The sequence below is a fragment of the Ranitomeya imitator genome, chromosome 8 (genome assembly GCF_032444005.1).
Source record: "Ranitomeya imitator isolate aRanImi1 chromosome 8, aRanImi1.pri, whole genome shotgun sequence".
Classification (NCBI taxonomy): Eukaryota; Metazoa; Chordata; class Amphibia; order Anura; family Dendrobatidae; genus Ranitomeya; species Ranitomeya imitator.
In genome coordinates, this window is record NC_091289.1 from 154855451 (window position 1) to 154875480 (window position 20030).

A 20030-nucleotide genomic window follows, 5' to 3' on the forward strand; every position below is an offset into this window, starting at 1 on the left:
GTGATGTCAGCACTCGCGGTCCCGGATCTCTCGTGCGGTGTTACATGTGGTGCCCAATCAGCGCTGGTGAAAACGTCTCCGCCTTGGTAAGGATTGAACTACTCGTATTCACAACACCGCACGAGAGCTCTGGGACAGCGAGCACTGACACCACTGTGAGCGCACGGGAGGTGAGTAGAATTTTTTTATTTTTTTATTTTATTGAGCCCAAACATTTAGTTCAAGAAGGGGTTGTCTTAGTAGTGGACTCATGGACATTTTTTGCAACCAGTCTGCTGCACATAAATGTATTTTACAAAACACTGAGGATTACCATAATGAGTTGAGTGGCATTTAGATACTTTGCAGAACAGTAGCACAATAGGATCACACCTGTAAACAAGTCTGGTTGGTAGAACGCATGATAATCCCGTCAAAACTGGCCAGAAAAACTGGTTCAAGAACTATCTCCACAGAAATAGTTTCTTAGTTAAACATGAGCATACAGGGACAAAAAAAAAAAGTCTCAAATTAGTCTAAATTTAGTCCACCGGTCATCAGGGGAGGGTGTACGTACCATCCTCAAGATTGACTTCGCAACACTAAGAGGGAAAAGTTGTGGAACTATGGAAATCCCAATTGACCATGAGGAATGAGCCAAGATTCCTGAGGAACGCTGCCAGAAGCTGGAGCTTGGATATGTATCATGTTTACAGCAGCTTATAACAGCCAACGGGTCCTATCTGGGCGGAGATAGGCAGTGGAAGTGCTCAGCTCCACCCAGAGCAGCTCCAGACTCATTTACCTATCATTTCAAAAGGGAATTTCTCTGCATTCGAGCAGTCTTTTGTTTAATAAATCTATGGATTCATTTCTGATTATATTATATTACCTACTCCCTTGTTACTGACATGGCAGGGTACGAAGAGCTGACAGAGTCCTGGTAAAAAGGGTAAAACAAACAAAACAAAAAAAATACCCCATTGTCTATCTGAACTGTATTTAATATTAAAAGCACAATTAACTCATTAATAAACTAGCCAGAAAGTCTTTTGACCAACAAGAGCCTAGAAAGCGGCTGTCCAGGTTTTTTTTTTTGCCATTGATCCGAGTGAATATACGAGTAATAAACGTAAGGACTGACACCGTAAAATACAGGGATTCCTTTCTCAGATCATCAAGGTCCTCAGAGCGAATAAGGAGAAGATGTTTCCAAGGTTCCCATATGGAGTTCGGGTCATACCCTTCCGCACACAAACGTGTCTGCTCTGAGGGCACTGACCTGAGGTTACCAGGTTTTTGTCCCACGTTTTACTATGTGTCCACTATAGGGAAAAGATTTAGGGTCTTTACAGGTGACCAGAGCGTAAAAACACAAGCATAAATGTGGAGCAAACACTTTCATAAATCCTGGGACCCGGATGCATTATTATATGGAACAAAATGGGAATTTATTACTAGAAATGGAGTTTTATACAGAAGTGAACCACTTTGCTGTTTTTTAATAAATTGAATCTCTATTATATAGCGCTAGGATACAAGGCTTGTTGTCGCAATCTCAGGTTTAGTTCATACGGCCAGGGAAGACCTGCTCTGATCTTGCAGTATAAATTTTAATAATCAACATTTTAAGAGGATTCACCACTTTATTTTAAGAAATGTGTTAGTGGGGACATGATTTTCTGGCACTTATCTAATATTTCAGGCTACCGCCTGTTAGGGCCGCCTTCTCGCAGACCGTCCAGCTATCCTGTCCATAGATTGGCTATTCATGGAGGTACATGTGACCAGACTTGTCCATCAGCCTCCTCCAATTGAAAAATGGCTTTCAGATGTGAAGTGTTTTTCAATTGGAGAAGGCCGACGGACAGGTTTGGTTGGATGCCCCTTGACCTTGTGGAAAGGAGCTCTAGGAAGCCAGTGAGGAAGGCGACAAGGGCAGGAGGAGAAGCTGTCATATTGATGTATTCGTAAGTGTCAGAAAATCCCCAACACATTTGGCACCCTAAAACAAGCAAGCAACAGGCATCAGCAGAGCCCTCCGGACTTAATTTACTATTATAGGGTCTTTCCGGCTTTTGTAACATCATGGAGTCTGTCCTTTTAGGGTATGTGCCCACGCTGCGGATTTGGAAAATCCGCAGTGCAAAACCACTGCAGTTTTCACTGCGGATTTTCTTACGGTTTCTTCTGCGGATTCTTCCGCGGGTTTTCACCAGCACTTTCCTATTGGTAATGGTTGAAACCCGCTGCGGAATCCGCACAAACAATTGACATGCTGCGGAAAATAATCTGCGTTTCCGCGCGGCTTTTTCCGCAGCATGTGCAGAGCGGGTTTTTTTCCCCATAGGTTTACATTGTACTGTAAACTTTGGGAAAACTGCTGCGGATCCGCAGCGGCCAAATACGCTGCGGATCCGCAGCAAAATCCGCAGCGTGTGCACACAGCCTTATATTAACAGCGCTATTTGGTCAAGGATTTTTGGCAGTATCCATGATCTTTGCCACAAGCTCCAACAAGCAGAGTCCATTGCCTAAAGATTGCCATGCTTCTAGCTTAATGTCTTTAGTAGTGATGAGCGAGTATACTCGTTACTTGAGATTTCCCGAGCAAGCTCGGGGGTCCTCCGAGTATTTTTTAGTGCTCGGAGATTTTGTTTTCATCGCCGCAGCTGAATGATTTACATCTGTTAGCCAGCTTAAGTACATGTGGGGATTCCCTAGCAACCAGGCAACCCCCACATGTACTCAGGCTGGCTAGCAGCTGTAAATCATTCAGCTGCGGCGCTGAAAACTAAATCTCCGAGCACTTAAAAAAATTCGGGAGACCCCCCCCCCCCCCCGAGCGTGCTCGAGAAATCTCGAGTAATGAGTATACTCGCTCATCACTAGTCTTTAGCCTTATGTAGAACTTGGTTTGGTTTTGTTTAGTGAAGAGAAAGAAACTCCTCTTCTCGGTATCCGCTTACAAACCCACATCGCCCAGAGATAGAGACATCGCTTGCACAACTAAATACCAGCACAGGAAAGACTGCAAGACATAATAACTCAACGACAACCGTAGTAAATCAGGAGACTTTTTCAGATCTCTATGTCGCTGAATTTAATTAAAATTAGAATCCATTCTTGGGTTTCATCCCTTCTACTGAGAAATGTGCAGGGGACGACTGACATTTATTTTAAACAGTTAATTTAGTCAAAATCCTTGAAAAGGAGAAACAGACAGCATTTACGCAAAATTTCAATCATTTTTCTTCGAAGAAACAAAACATTCTCTAGATAGCTATCTATACACAATACAGCAAATATTGGCCATCTTCATGATAAATACAGGTACTCTACCAGTGTCAGGAAAAAGCCTGTTTTATACAAGTCACACCATATAACATTAGGCTTTAATATGATTAATAAATGGAAGTGTGGCCAAAGAGGATGATGCAGACATATACTCAGGAGCACATGTCCTCCTGATCTATCCCAGGAGACGAAGACGAAGGAAACCACAGCACTCATTTCTGGAAAAATCAGCTCTGATAACCTTTAATACTAGCATTTCAACCCAACCAAGGATGTAACATTTGGACTGAATCATTGCAGTGTTATTTTGTGAATGAAAATTTTTCCTAGTGTTTTTTTTTACCCACAACGAGTGCTACAGTTCTGTTTCATCTTTACCCAACAAGAGGTGATTGGGCAGTGAACTGACACAATTGGGCTATTGGGCAGGGAGCTGCCTGGTACCTGTATTTTTTTCGTTGTTCCTAGTGCTGCTAACTTCTATTATCGGGACGACATCAGAACCATAGAATTAAGTACACGGCTCCTTCACACAACTGTAAGATGACGCCTGTGTGCTATGCAAATGTATGACAAATATTTTGGGGAGGACTCGGAAGTTCAAAAAGTCAAAATTCAGCTATCCATTAAAAAAGTAATTCCTCATCATAATTATAACTTCTGGCACCTCCATCAATCTGGCTTTGGATCGGTAGAGCTTCCAGAGGACCCAGTAGTTAAAAACAATTTTTTTTATCCACCGGGCATTGTAAAATTTAGCAATATAATATAGTCTTTCCTTTGCTTCCTTCTCTCCCACACATACATACATATACACATATGCAGCTTTTTGGTAAAACACTTCATTTGATCGTTTACCGAAAATTGAATGAGGCCAACAAAGAGAACACCACAGAACCTACAGTCAAATATGGTGGAGGTTCAAATACGTTTTGGAGTTGTTTTGCTGCCTCTAGTACTGGGCGTCATGACTGTGTGCAACGTATCATGAAATCTGAAGCTTACCAAAGGATAGAAAACACGGAGCCATGTGGGTGAAGTCCATGAGACTTAGGTTCTATTCTGATGAGTGTTTGTGGATCACAATTAGCCAGTCAAGTCCATGGGGATCCATAAAGTACTGGTGCAAATCATAAGGCTCCAGTGTTGTATCTATGTCTTTTGGATTTGTTGCTCAGTGTGAATAAAGACGTGTGAACTTTTGGGATCTTTTTATTGGTATAAATGGCGCTATATTAATAAATAATAATAATAATAATAATAATAATAATAATAATAATAATAATTGGTAACAAAGACACTCGTGAAGAAGACGGATGAAAAAAATGGATGCCAAAGAGAGACCACATAGATCAGGGAAAAAGGTCCATATCTCATGGATGATAAAATTCACAAGGATGTGTGAGCTCACAGTCCTGAGCTTTGTCCAGAGAAGGGAGTCTTGGTAAGGTTATGTTCACACAGCCAGCAACAGTTTTAACAGAAAGAATAGTGCAGTGTGTATCATTATTTTTCCTGTTTAAGTGTCAAAAACTAAGATGGAACCCAACAGACCCTACCGAAAAGTCAATGAGGTCCATCAGGCCCGTAGTGTGCAGCAAATGAAGGACTCGGATAAGCATCATGGTTCCGGTTATACATGGAAACCAAAATGCAAGAAGAACCTAAAGGTACCTTCACACATAACGATATCGTTAACGATATCGTTGCTTTTTGTGACGTAGCAACGATATAGTTAAGGAAATTGTTCTGTGTGACAGCGACCAACGATCAGGCCCCTGCTGGGAGATTGTTGGTCGCTGAGGAAAGTCCAGAACTTTATTTCGTCGCTGGACTCCCTGCAGACATCGCTGGATCGGCGTGTGTGACACCGATCCAGCGATGTCTTCACTGGTAACCAGGGTAAACATCGGGTTACTAAGCGCAGGGCCGCGCTTAGTAACCCAATGTTTACCCTGGTTACCAGCGTAAAAGTAAAAAAAAAAAAACACTACATACTTACCTACTGCTGTCTGTCCCTGGCACGGTGCTCTGCACTCCTCCTGCACTGGCTGTGAGCGTCGGTCAGCCGGAAAGCAGAGCGGTGACGTCACCGCTCTGCTTTCCGGCTGCTGTGCTCACAGTCAGTGCAGGAGGAGTGCAGAGAAGCAGAGCGCCGGGGGACAGACAGCGGTAGGTAAGTATGTAGTGTTTTTTTTTTTTTTACTTTTACGCTGGTAACCAGGGTAAACATCGGGTTACTAAGCGCGGCCCTGCGCTTAGTAACCCGATGTTTACCCTGGTTACCCGGGGACCTCGGGATCGTTGGTCGCTGGAGAGCTGTCTGTGTGACAGCTCTCCAGCGACCAAACAGCGACACTGCAGCGATCGACATCGTTGTCGGTATCACTGCAGCGTCGCTGAGTGTGAAGGTACCCTAAGAGTCATAAATGTGCCGTGAATGTCAATCTTCCTTTAACCTAAACACCAAATTTCCAAGAGTTAAAGCTCTAAAATTAAAAATCCCATTAATGTTTATACAAAAGGTCTAGAAGTTATTTTTTGTTTTTAGTTTTGAAGTGTTAATTTGATGAATGCCATGTGCAAGTTCATCCCCTATTCACAAACCTCCACCGTCCAGACACGGACAATAAAAAGGAACATTTATCCTGTCCCATTATTCGCTTTAATTAAAAGGTAAAAGCAGCAAATATTTGACTAAACTAACAGATTAGTCACTTGATATCATCCATTTAATTGCTGCTCCAGCATCAGCCCTACATTGAAATTCATAGATTAGCTCCCTCCCCCACCACGACGAAGGAGACCACCACAATGCGGCTTTTCATCATTCCATTTCAATATGCTGTATGCCGCATTCCTCCATCTTTTGTATTTATTAGCCTGCAGATTCCGATCCCATCCAACCTAGATGTGCTCGCTCATGCATTTTAATCTCCAGAATACATTATCGCAATTTATAATCTGATTTCATTTTCTGCTGTTGAAACCAATACGGCATACAGTACAGGGAGAGCGAACCGGAGCCCTGAAGGAGAAGACTGCACAAAGCGAATGCAGAGGGCGTCACACTATAAAAGGGGGTGTTTATATAGCGGGAAGTCTACTGTGAATTTGTGGTTTCCATAATAGTTTTGCTAGTATTAAGTCTTAAAGTGGCGTTTACACTGTCGTTATCTCTCAAATATTCAAATAATTTTTTACATGTTTTTCCAGGTATAAGGGGCTTCATTTTTAGGTCATTTTTATCTTCCTCTTTTGCGAACATCAAAAGAAAATAAAAATAGGAAATACCGTAAGTGTCTATTTTTTTCCATTTTTAACTACCACAAAGGACTGCTAAAAGCATTTTAGTGGAAATTATTTCTATAAATTTTTTTTGTTGCTAAGATGGTGGTGTTTTTATTTTCCTTGCTTTTTTATTTATTTCACACACTATATCAGCATAAGGTCTTAAAATATCTTTCAGAGGCATTTCAACACGTTATGACATTCTTTTTATTCCTGATTTCCCCTGTACCTGTGGCTGGTATATTAGCCCTAGTTACAGAGGAAATGTAGGCTCCTGTCTGTCCAGCAGAAGTGACTGGGTCTCCCAGGACCAAACAGTTCCTGTTCCCTCCCTACAGCCAGTGATCACATGACTGCTGGGTCCAGAGGAGGAAGCACAGTCAGTGCTACGGCTTCCTCACCTGTATACACAAAAGCTGCTGGTTCATCGATTTGTATACAAATATAGTGAAAGTAAACATGGCAATAACCATGTCTATCTTCTCTGTGGGGAGTCTGGCTGTGTCTGACAGCTGGCTTCCCTCTCGCACAACTGCAAGACCTGGTGCAAGCTGCTTAGACTGCAATGACGTTTTAGAGCGTCAGTGCATAGTACAGTGTGGACTGCCCAGACGTTTATAGTCTATGAGCAGCCCACACGTATTTAATAGTTTGTTTAGACAAGCGCAACTGTTGTTCCATGAACAGAGGATTGGTAATGCATTCGTTCTTTATGCATAGAATACTATTGTTCTCGGCAGCACATCTCCTGTACATACCCAACAATGCGCTGCCAAGAACTTTTTATTTTTTAACCCCTTAATGATTTTTTTTCAAATCTGTCACTTTATTTGGCAATAACTCTGGAATGTTTCAACATATCCCAGTGACTTTGAAACCATTTTTTTTTCATGACACATTATACTTTACGTTAATGGTAAATTTAAGTGGATAGGTTTTGGATTTATTAATAAAACAAATAAGATATTTAATAGTAACAAAAAAATTTGCAATATTCAAACTTTGAATAATAATCCCTTTAAGTCCACCTTCACACATTCACTGTTTGGTCAGTATTTTACATCAGTATTTGGAAGCCAAAACCAGGAGTGGGTTATAAATCCAGAAGTGGTGATGTGTTTCTATTATACTTTCCTTTATTTTTTTTTTTAGCGTGTTACAAGGTTTAAAAATGTAGCAGCAATTTTTCATTTTTTTTTGTCAAGGAAATTCACAAAACGTATTTTATTTTTAGGGACCTATTCAGTTTTGAAGTGATTTGGGGGAACCTATATATTGGAAAAATCAAAAAAACAAAAATGACACCATTTTAAAAACAGCGCCCCTGAACAGATTTAAAACTGACATCTGGGAGTTTATTAACCCTTCAGGTGCTTTCAAGAATAAATGCAAAGTGGCATTTGCCATCATAATGTTGCTAACTTCAATACGTTCACTATAACCACCAGACTCTAAAGCATTTAATTGGCCGTGAATTGCCATAAGCATCAGGACCACGCAAACACGACTTCAGGTTAAAGAGGGAGCCCCTCCACACACTCTGTTAACCATCTAGGTGCCGTAGTCACTATTGACAGCAGCATCTAAGGGGTTAAACGGCCATGGTTGATGCCAACAATGATAGTGACTGAAGCAGCAGGGTGATAGCTATAGTCTACAGCCAACATCTGCTGCATTTTCACTAGTTGGGGGATGCCATGCTCTTAAAACACAGGTCCGTTTAGAAGACGTATGGGTGGTCACTCGTGGGCTAAGCAAGCGTAAAATGAATTGCATTTCAATTTTTTAAGCATCTTTGTACTGAAGTTTTTCTCCATCAAGATCAAAATGGGTTAGCACCCTCCCAAAAAAAAAAAGCATCATGGATTAACTTCGATTACTATGGGGGCTCCATTACCAGTAATTTCAGTAGAGCCATGGAGGGGAAGCCGTGCTTTGGGGTCTTGCAACTGCAATGCACAAGAATAAGAGGCGGTAGTCTCGGGTTTTCTATATGTATCAGGTGCTGCCAAAACCATTACAAACCAGCATCACTTCTCGTCTTTTCCTTCCTGTTACTTGGGAATCTCCTGGAGAAATGGTCTTCATTGAGAAGAGGTCAGATGTAAGAACAAAAGAGGGGAAAACAAACAAATCCGTAGTAACGGCCATTCTCTGTGTGATGTGAATGACATCAGTTCCCTAGTCCCAGAGAGTTAATTAAGTGCACAAGATGAGATTTGTAGGAGACTACATACATTCAGCAATTACCTCGCAAAATCAATCTTCCCAATTAGAATACTTGGGTAAATATATAAAACAAGCAACTTCAAAAAGTAATGCCTGACAAACAGTGGATGGCACTCAGGTCAATGACGGTAGTGTCAATGGTTCGGCCGGTGGCCCTCACGGACATCTCTCACATACACAGAAGCGCTCCTGTGTTCTCTACTAGACAGCCGTCGCTTGACGTGTGGTTGCTTCTTATTTCCAGACTCTGGGACTGGCAGACTGTCTACCGAATGGGTTGATATTGCGAGGTTCGGTTGACATTAAAAGGGAACCGGTCACCCCCAAAATCGAGGGTGAGCTAAGCCCACCAGCATCAGAGGCTTATCTACAGCATTCTGGAATGCTGTAGATAAGCCCCTGATGTATCCTGAAAGATAAGAAAAAGAGGTTATATTATACTCACACAGGGGTGGTCCCGATCCTGGTCCGATGGGCGTCGCGGTCTGGGCCGGTGCCTTCCATCTTCATCAGATGATGTCCTCTTCTGGTCTTCACGCTGTGGCGCAGGTGTACTTTGCCCTGTTGAGAGCAGAGAAAAGTACTGCAGTGCACAGGTGCCGGGCCTCTCTGACCTTTCCCGGCGCCTGCGCACTGCAGTACTTTGCTCTGCCCTCAACAGGGCAAAGTACGCCTGCGCCGGAGCATGAAGACCAGAAGAGGACATCATCCTATTAAGATGGGAGGTCCCTGACCAGACCGCGACGCCCACTGGATCGGACCGCCCACGTGAGTATATTCTAACCTCTTTTTCTCATCTTTTAGGATACATCGGGGCTTATCTACAGCATTACAGAATGCTGTAGATAAGCACCTGATGCCGGTGGGCTTAGCTCACCCTCGATTTTGGGGGTGACAGGTTCCCTTTAATCTAATGTGTATGGTGGACTTATGAGCGCACATAACAGCTACATTTGCTGGAGGTTTTAGAAACTTGAGAAGTGTCTAGTTAAAAAGGAACATGCTTTTACCCAATTTTTGAAAAGCATGGGCTGTTTTTGCTGCAAAATTTTGGAGTAAATTAACAACACAGTAGTGAAAATGGCATCTCCATGTTTTATATGCAAATTGCCTCTTCAGAGAGGACTGAAACTCTATATGCCACCTGTTGGAAGCAGTAACAGGTGACGCTATAGAGTTCAAGTCCTCTGAAGAGGCAATTTGAATATTAAAATTTCCCAGAGGAGCATTGCATGGTGTATAAGCTTCCTTATCTTGGCATGCCAGAGCCGGTATGTCAATCTCCACAAGGAGAAACGCTACCCCTTAGACATATGTTTTGTGTAATTTATGCCATTTTCACAGCCAAGAACATGCATATTATGGTGCTATTGTACACTATGTTTCTACTTCCTCCTGCTACAACACATAACCTGAGCATGGTCGCAAATATTTGTAATGCTTTTGGTCGAAAAGTATTAGTGAGCTACCAATTAGTCACGCATCAGTTGTGTCAATGGTCGGCTGTACTCCATGGTCATTCCTTCTATCAAATGCATCTAGACTCCGAGCAGCCGTCTGAGACGGTAATGGCAAAGAAGCCATGTACAAGGCCAGAGGTGCCCGATACAATAAAAGCTTTTAAGTGACAATTCCCATTCATGGTATTTATGAGCAATTTACCTTTCGACCTGCAATCCAAAGAAACGGTAAACAAAAACTTCTAAACCAGTCTGTCTTCTGCTGCTCTGAATGGCCCCCAAGACTATTATTTAGAGGAACTTTCTAGGATAGATCAAGGGAGTATTTTGTGGGCTTCAAAATCAGATAACATGTAGAAAAGGATCACCAGACGGACAAGGGAAACTCTACCAAGCTTCCATTGTCACGTCTCCAACTCCCTAGGGCAAAGCTCATCTCTCTGCTGGAGACGCTGGTTAAAAAAGGAAAAATATTTGAGGTTTAAAAGATAAAATGGTCATATTTATCTGGAAAGCTGAAGTAATTAAATGGTCTATGATTTTCCATAAACCTACAGCTTTCTTATTAAAGCAAGTTAGAACGTTTTTAGATTTTAAGTGTGCTGCTGGAGAGTTGGTAATGCAACCTGTGCCACATGTCCCAAATCCAAGAAGTGGCCTGTCAAGTAAAGTGTCCCCTCCAGCACGTCAGAATTTGCACAGCCCGACAGTGTGGTTCTCTGGGAGCTGTGTTTTTCTAGTTTTGCGCATGCTCCATTGATGGGCATGCTCAAGCTTAATCAAAGTCTATAGATTTGACTTCTATGGATCCCACATAAATCAATTGGTATGTAACAATCTCTGAAGTCGTGATGAAGCCAAAATGTATGAATATCCTAAGATACATATATAGATTTGATTTAATATTACTAATTTGTGTTAGAATATTTGTAAATGTTGGCCTCATCACTAATTAAGAAATATGAGAAAAGGTCGACATATACATACCAGTGTTCTCCAAGTTCGGTCCTCAAGAGCCCCCAATGGGTCATGTTTTCAGGATTTCCTTAGTATTGCCCACGTGAGAATTCCATCACCTAGACAGACAACAATTCCATCACCTGGGCGATACTAAGGAAATCCTGAAAACACGACCTGTTAGTGGCTCTTGAGGACTGGAGTTGGGGAACACTGCATAAAGGTACCGTCACATTTAGCGACGCTGCAGCGATCTAGACAATGATGCCGATCGCTGCAGCGTCGCTGTGTGGTCGCTGGAGAGCTGTCACACAGACAGCTCTCCAGCGACCAACTATGCGAAGTCCCCGGGTAACCAGGGTAAACATCGGGTTACTAAGCGCAGGGCCGCACTTAGTAACCCGATATTTACCCTGGTTACCAGTGTAAATGTAAAAAAAAAAAAAAAACACTACATACTTACATTCCGGTGTATGTCACGTCCCCGGCGTTCTGCTTCCCTGCACTGTGTAAACACCAGCCATAAAGCACAGCGGTGACGTCACCGCTGTGCTCTGCTTTACGGCTGGCCGGAGCTGACAGTGCAGGGAAGCAGAACGCTGGGAGACGCGACAGACACCGCAATGTAAGTATATAGTGTTTTTTTTTTTTTACATTTACACTGGTAACCAGGGTAAATATCGGGTTACTAAGCGCGGCCCTGCGCTTAGTAACCCGATGTTTACCCTGGTTACCAGTGAAGACATCGCTGAATCGGCATCACACACGCCGATTCAGCGACGAAATAAAGTTCTGGCCTTTCTGCTCCGACCAACGATGTCACAGCAGGATCCAGATCGCTGCTGCGTGTCAAACACAATGATATCGCTATCCAGGACGCTGCAACGTCACGGATCGCTAGCGATATCGTTGTTAAGTTGTTCAGTGTGAAGGTACCTTTAGACTAATGTCAACCAAACTCGCCGATAGACTGGTTCGGCCAACAGTCTAATTAGTGTGCTGGCGCAGGCAAGCTGATGGTCGGGAAGATGTTGATCCTCCATGTTTGATTTCCGTTTATGGGAGAGCCATCTGAGATGGCAATCGGCTGGCAATTAGAAGAAGCATTGTTTGTCAAACATCCATCTACTGTTTATGGCCAGCTATAAAAGTAAAACCCCAGTAAAGATGACTTTTCACTGGATTTTTCTTTTATTTTAAATTGAGTAGCTCCTCCAATTGGTGCTGCCCCAGTGATTCTGGACAGATTTTTTTTTTCTTCTGTGCCCTTTCGTTCCAAAATTATGACCCCCCCCCCCAGTAATAATGGTGAAACTTTTCCCTTCAATGAACTAAATGTATACCACAGAACGTCTCTGTGGGTGCGGTTGTGTTTTGATTGCATCTCATCTGATGCTGGTCAACCAAAGAGTAGTAGTTGCACCCACAGAAGTGTTGTAAAATACACAATTGGTAGAAAAGAAAATTTGCACCATTATTTCTGGGGAACATAACTTTGGAACGGAGGAGCACAAAAGAAAAACAGTTTGAGACTCAGTGGAACAGCACCAACTTAGGAGGTATTCAGATTAAGGCTGTGTGCACACGTTCCGGATTTTTTTGCGTTTTTTCGCTATCAAAGCGCGAAAAAAAACCTCACATTAAGCATCCTATTATTAGAATGCAATCCACAATTTTTGTGCACATGCTGCGTTTTTTTTTCCGGAGCGGAAACGCATTCCGGAAAAAACGCAGCATGTTCATTAATTTTGCGGAATCGTGGGGATTCCGCACACATAGGAATGCATTGATCTGCTTACTTCCCGCATGGGGCTATGCCCACCATGCGGGAAGTAAGCGGATCATGTGCGGATGGTACCCAGGGTGGAGGAGAAGAGACTCTCCTCCACGGACCGAGCACCATATCCCTGTTAAAAAAAAAAGAATTAAAATAAAAAATAGTGATATACTCACCTTCTGATGGCCCCCGGAGTCCTCCCGCCTCTCAGCGACGCACGCGGCGGCTTCAGTTCCCAGGGATGCTTTGCGCGAAGGACCTGGGATGATGTCGCGGTCATTTGACCGTGACGTCACAAAGGTCATTCGCGCAAAGCATCCCTGGGAACGGAAGCCGCCGCATGCACCGCTGAGGAGATCGGGGGCCGTCGGAAGGTGAGAATAACCATATTTTTGTTTTTATTATTTTTAACATTAGATCTTTTTACTATTGTGTTGTGAATTCTGTGGCTGAATTCACTCCTGTGGTCACAAGTGGTACTGCAGCTTCTGAGCTTCCTCCCTCAGGTGTTCTGGTGAGCTCGTTAACTGCTTCATTACTTAACTCCGCCTGATGCTGCTATCCTTGCTCCTTGTCAATGTTTCAGTGTTGGATCTGAGCTTCTCCTGATTGTTCCTGTGACCTGCTGCTCTGTATAGCTAAGTGCTTTTTGCTTTTTTGTTGCTTTTTTTCTGTCCAGCTTGTCTTTTGTTTTGCTGGAAGCTCTGAGACGCAAAGGGTGTACCGCCGTGCCGTTAGTTCGGCACGGTGGTTTTTTTTTTTTGCCCCCTTTGCGTGGTTTTGCTTTAGGGTTTTTTGTAGACTGCAAAGTTCGCTTTACTGTCCTCGCTCTGTCCTAGAATATCGGGCCCCACTTTGCTGAATCTATTTCATCCCTACGTTTTGTCTTTTCATCTTACTCACAGTCATTATATGTGGGGGGCTGCCTTTTCCTTTGGGGAATTTCTCTGGGGCAAGTCAGGCCTATTTTTCTATCTTCAGGCTAGCTAGTTTCTTAGGCTGTGCCGAGTTGCCTAGGTAGTTGTTAGGCGCAATCCACAGCCGCTTTTAGTTGTGTTTAGGATAGGATCAGGTGTGCAGTCTACAGAGTTTCCACGTCTCAGAGCTCGTTCTTGTATTTTTGGGTATTTGTCAGATCACTGTGTGCGCTCTGATCGCTATGCACACTGTGTTTCTGGATTGCCTTCATAACACCTGTCATTAGCAAACATAACAGTACAAGGAGCCAAACTAATGATTCTCAATAGAGGGAAAGAAAAAGTTCTGACATTTTTTTTTTTTTTCTGCTCTGTGTTCATTTTTTTTTTTTTCCCCTAGACATTTGGGTGATTCTGGACACAGGTGTGGACATGGATATTCAGGGTCTGTGCTCTTCAATGGATAATCTCGTTATAAATGTACAAAAAATTCAAGATACTATTGATCAGGAATCTATGTTAGAACCAAGAATTCCTATTCCTGATTTGTTTTTTGGAGATAGAACTAAGTTTCTAAGTTTCAAAAATAATTGTAAGCTATTTCTGGCCTTGAAACCTCATTCTTCTGGTAATCCTATTCAACAGGTTTTGATTATTATTTCTTTTTTGCGCGGCGACCCTCAAGACTGGGCATTTTCTCTTGCGCCAGGAGACCCTGCATTGAGTAGTGTCGATGCGTTTTTCCTGGCGCTCGGATTGCTGTACGATGAGCCTAATTCAGTGGATCAGGCTGAGAAAAATTTGCTGGCTTTGTGCCAGGGTCAGGATGATATAGAAGTATATTGTCAGAAATTTAGGAAATGGTCAGTACTCACTCAGTGGAATGAATCTGCGCTGGCAGCTTTGTTCAGAAAGGGTCTCTCTGAGGCTCTTAAGGATGTCATGGTGGGATTTCCTATGCCTGCTGGTTTGAATGAGTCTTTGTCTTTGGCCATTCAGATCGGTCGACGCTTGCGCGAGCGTAAATCTGTGCACCATTTGGCGGTACTGCCTGAGGTTAAACCTGAGCCTATGCAGTGCGATAGGACTATGACTAGAGTTGAACGGCAGGAATACAGACGTCTGAATGGTCTGTGTTTCTACTGTGGTGATTCCACTCATGCTATTTCTGATTGTCCTAAGCGCACTAAGCGGTCCGCTAGGTCTGCCGTCATTGGTACTGTACAGTCCAAATTCCTTCTGTCCATTACCTTGATATGCTCTTTGTCGTCGTTTTCTGTCATGGCGTTTGTGGATTCGGGCGCTGCCCTGAATCTGATGGATTTGGATTATGCTAAACGTTGTGGGTTTTTCTTGGAGCCTTTGCGGTGTCCTATTCCATTGAGAGGAATTGATGCTACACCTTTGGCCAAGAATAAACCTCAATACTGGGCCCAGCTGACCATGTGCATGGCTCCTGCACATCAGGAAGTTATTCGCTTTCTGGTGTTGCATAATCTGCATGATGTGGTCGTGTTGGGGTTGCCATGGCTACAAACCCATAATCCAGTATTGGATTGGAATTCCATGTCGGTATCCAGCTGGGGTTGTCAGGGGGTACATGGTGATGTTCCATTTTTGTCGATTTCGTCATCCACCCCTTCTGAGGTCCCAGAGTTCTTGTCTGATTATCAGGATGTATTTGAAGAGCCCAAGTCCGATGCTCTACCTCCGCATAGGGATTGTGATTGTGCTATCAATTTGATTCCTGGTAGTAAATTCCCTAAAGGTCGATTAATTTATCCGTGCCCGAACACGCCGCTATGCGCAGTTATGTGAAGGAATCCCTGGAGAAGGGACATATTCGCCCATCGTCATCACCACTGGGAGCAGGGTTCTTCTTTGTAGCCAAGAAGGATGGTTCGCTGAGACCGTGTATTGATTACCGCCTTCTTAATAAGATCACTGTTAAATTTCAGTATCCCTTGCCATTGTTATCTGACTTGTTTGCTCGGATTAAGGGGGCTAGTTGGTTCACTAAGATAGATCTTCGTGGTGCGTATAATCTGGTGAGAATCAGGCAAGGAGATGAATGGAAAACTGCATTTAATACGCCCGAGGGTCATTTTGAGTATCTAGTGATGCCGTTCGGACTTGCCAATGCTCCATCTGTGTTTCAGTCTTTTATGCATGACATCTTCCGTGAGTATCTGGATAAATTCCTGATTGTTTACTTGGATGACATTTTGATCTTCTCAGATGATTGGGAGTCTCATGTGAAGCAGGTCAGAATGGTTTTTCAGGTCCTGCGTGCTAACTCTTTGGTTGTGAAGGGATCAAAGTGTCTCTTCGGTGTGCAGAAAGTTTCATTTTTGGGGTTCATCTTTACCCCTTCTACTATCGAGATGGATCCAGTTAAGGTCCAAGCCATCCAGGATTGGATTCAGCCGACATCTCTGAAAAGTCTGCAAAAGTTCCTGGGCTTTGCTAATTTTTATCGTCGCTTCATCTGTAATTTTTCTAGCATTGCCAAACCATTGACCGATTTGACCAAGAAGGGTGCTGATTTGGTTAATTGGTCTTCTGCTGCTGTGGAAGCTTTTCAGGAGTTGAAGCGTCGTTTTTGTTCTGCCCCTGTGTTGTGTCAGCCAGATGTTTCTCTTCCGTTCCAGGTCGAGGTTGATGCTTCTGAGATTGGAGCAGGGGCGGTTTTGTCACAGAGAGGTTCTGATTGCTCAGTGATGAAACCATGTGCTTTCTTTTCCAGGAAGTTTTCGCCCGCTGAGCGTAATGATGATGTGGGCAATCGAGAGTTGCTGGCCATGAAGTGGGCATTCGAGGAGTGGCGTCATTGGCTTGAAGGAGCTAAGCATCGCGTGGTGGTATTGACTGATCATAAGAACTTGACTTATCTCGAGTCTGCCAAGCGCTTGAATCCTAGACAGGCCCGTTGGTCGTTATTTTTTGCCCGCTTCGACTTTGTGATTTCGTACCTTCCGGGCTCTAAAAATGTGAAGGCGGATGCTCTGTCTAGGAGTTTTGTGCCCGACTCTCCGGGTTTATCTGAGCCAGCGGGTATCCTCAAGGAAGGAGTCATTGTGTCTGCCATCTCCCCTGATTTGCGGCGGGTGCTGCAAAAATTTCAGGCGAATAAACCTGATCGTTGTCCAGCAGAGAAACTGTTCGTCCCTGATAGGTGGACTAATAAACTTATCTCTGAACTTCATTGTTCGGTGTTGGCTGGTCATCCTGGAATCTTTGGTACCAGAGAGTTAGTGGCTAGATCCTTCTGGTGGCCATCTCTGTCACGGGATGTACGTACTTTTGTGCAGTCCTGTGGGATTTGTGCTAGGGCTAAGCCCTGCTGTTCTCGTGCCAGTGGGTTGCTTTTGCCCTTGCCGGTCCCAAAGAGGCCTTGGACACATATTTCGATGGATTTCATTTCTGACCTTCCCGTTTCTCAAAAGATGTCAGTCATTTGGGTGGTCTGTGATCGCTTTTCTAAAATGGTCCATCTGGTGCCCTTGGCTAAATTGCCTTCCTCCTCTGATTTGGTACCTTTGTTCTTTCAGCATGTGGTTCGGTTGCATGGCATTCCTGAGAATATTGTTTCTGACAGAGGTTCCCAGTTTGTTTCAAGGTTTTGGCGAGCCTTTTGTGGTAGGATGGGCATTGACCTATCCTTTTCCTCGGCTTTCCATCCTCAGACTAATGGCCAGACCGAACGAACCAATCAGACCTTGGAAACATATCTGAGATGTTTTGTTTCTGCAGACCAGGATGATTGGGTGTCCTTTTTGCCGTTGGCTGAGTTCGCCCTTAATAATCGGGCCAGCTCGGCTACCTTGGTTTCTCCATTTTTTTGCAATTCTGGGTTCCATCCTCGTTTCTCTTCAGGACAGGTTGAGTCTTCAGACTGTCCTGGTGTGGATTCTGTGGTGGATAGGTTGCAGCAGATCTGGACTCAGGTAGTGGACAATTTGATCTTGTCCCAGGAGAAAGCTCAACTTTTTGCTAATCGCAGACGCCGTGTGGGTCCCCGACTTCGTGTTGGGGATCTGGTTTGGTTATCTTCTCGTCATATTCCTATGAAGGTTTCCTCTCCTAAATTTAAACCTCGTTTTATTGGTCCGTATAGGATTTCTGAGGTTCTCAATCCTGTGTCTTTTCGTTTGACCCTCCCAGACTCCTTTTCCATACATAATGTATTCCATAGGTCGTTGTTGCGGAGATACGTGGCACCTATGGTTCCATCTGTTGAGCCTCCTGCCCCGGTTTTGGTGGAGGGGGAATTGGAGTATATTGTGGAGAAGATTTTGGATTCTCGTGTTTCTAGACGGAAACTCCAGTATCTGGTTAAATGGAAGGGTTATGCTCAGGAAGATAGTTCCTGGGTTTTTGCCTCTGATCTTCATGCTTCCGATCTTGTTCGTGCCTTTCATGCGGCTCATCCTGGTCGGCCTGGGGGCTCTGGTGAGGGTTCGGTGACCCCTCCTCAAGGGGGGGGTACTGTTGTGAATTCTGTGGCTGAATTCACTCCTGTGGTCACAAGTGGTACTGCAGCTTCTAAGCTTCCTCCCTCAGGTGTTCTGGTGAGCTCGTTAACTGCTTCATTACTTAACTCCGCCTGATGCTGCTATCCTTGCTCCTTGTCAATGTTTCAGTGTTGGATCTGAGCTTCTCCTGATTGTTCCTGTGACCTGCTGCTCTGTATAGCTAAGTGCTTTTTGCTTTTTTGTTGCTTTTTTTCTGTCCAGCTTGTCTTTTGTTTTGCTGGAAGCTCTGAGACGCAAAGGGTGTACCGCCGTGCCGTTAGTTCGGCACGGTGGGTTTTTTTTTTGCCCCCTTTGCGTGGTTTTGCTTTAGGGTTTTTTGTAGACTGCAAAGTTCGCTTTACTGTCCTCGCTCTGTCCTAGAATATCGGGCCCCACTTTGCTGAATCTATTTCATCCCTACGTTTTGTCTTTTCATCTTACTCACAGTCATTATATGTGGGGGGCTGCCTTTTCCTTTGGGGAATTTCTCTGGGGCAAGTCAGGCCTATTTTTCTATCTTCAGGCTAGCTAGTTTCTTAGGCTGTGCCGAGTTGCCTAGGTAGTTGTTAGGCGCAATCCACAGCCGCTTTTAGTTGTGTTTAGGATAGGATCAGGTGTGCAGTCTACAGAGTTTCCACGTCTCAGAGCTCGTTCTTGTATTTTTGGGTATTTGTCAGATCACTGTGTGCGCTCTGATCGCTATGCACACTGTGTTTCTGGATTGCCTTCATAACACCTGTCATTAGCAAACATAACACTATTGATGCTGCATAGGCAGCATCAATAGTAAAAAGTTGGTCACACTTGTCAAACACTATGTTTGACAAGTGTGACCAACCTGTCAGTCAGTTTTCTAAGCGATGCTACAGATTGCTTGGAAAACGCTAGCATTCTGCAAGCTAATTATGCTTGCAAAATGCTAGTCTTTAGCGGGAATACGCATGCCAATTCCGCATGCGTATTTCCCACGTCAGGGAGTTCCGGAATTGCTGCGGAAATTTTCGCGGCAATTCCAGACGTGTGCACATAGCCTTAATGTAAAAATCCACTGAAGTCCTCTTTAATGTGATGTCCATTTTCAACAACTAAGTGTAAATCGTATTTTAACAAGATCCGTTTCATAGGAGCTTGTTCAGAAGCTACTGTGTAAAGTGAACCTGTGGTTTAGAACCACGTTACACAAGCAAAAGGGAAGTCGATCATAAACCAAAGCTGAAGAACGGTGCACACCATGTCATTTCTTTGATGAAATCGTTCACAAATCCCGATTTGTCACTTGCATTTACTACACTCTAAATGATCTGTAAAATCACAGAAAATCCATCTCGTGCAGAAAAAGAAAAAAAAGATTCCAGTAGCTGTTCACCAACTTTACCAAAGACAGGAAGCTTTGCTGTTTGGTGGAAACAGCCTGCTCAGTTTAGATGTGCTTCATCATCAGCAACCACTTCCCCCAGAGCCTCTGAAGTGTGACAAGGCTGCCTGCACCGAAATGGCACCTTCCTGACTGAAGGAGACACCCATCGAGGCCCCTTTTGTTATGTTTCTGTCTATAGAGAGCACATGTTATATGCAATAGCCCCAATCACCGCCCTCATATATGCATGCA

The 20030-nt window shown here is 43.7% G+C and overlaps 1 protein-coding gene across 2 annotated transcripts in view; it reads right to left on the minus strand.

The window, feature by feature from the left end:
- Positions 1 to 20030, minus strand: part of ARHGAP29 (Rho GTPase activating protein 29) — a 149973-nt gene that overhangs the window by 73469 nt on the left and 56474 nt on the right. The gene's annotated exons all lie outside the window — the stretch shown is intronic.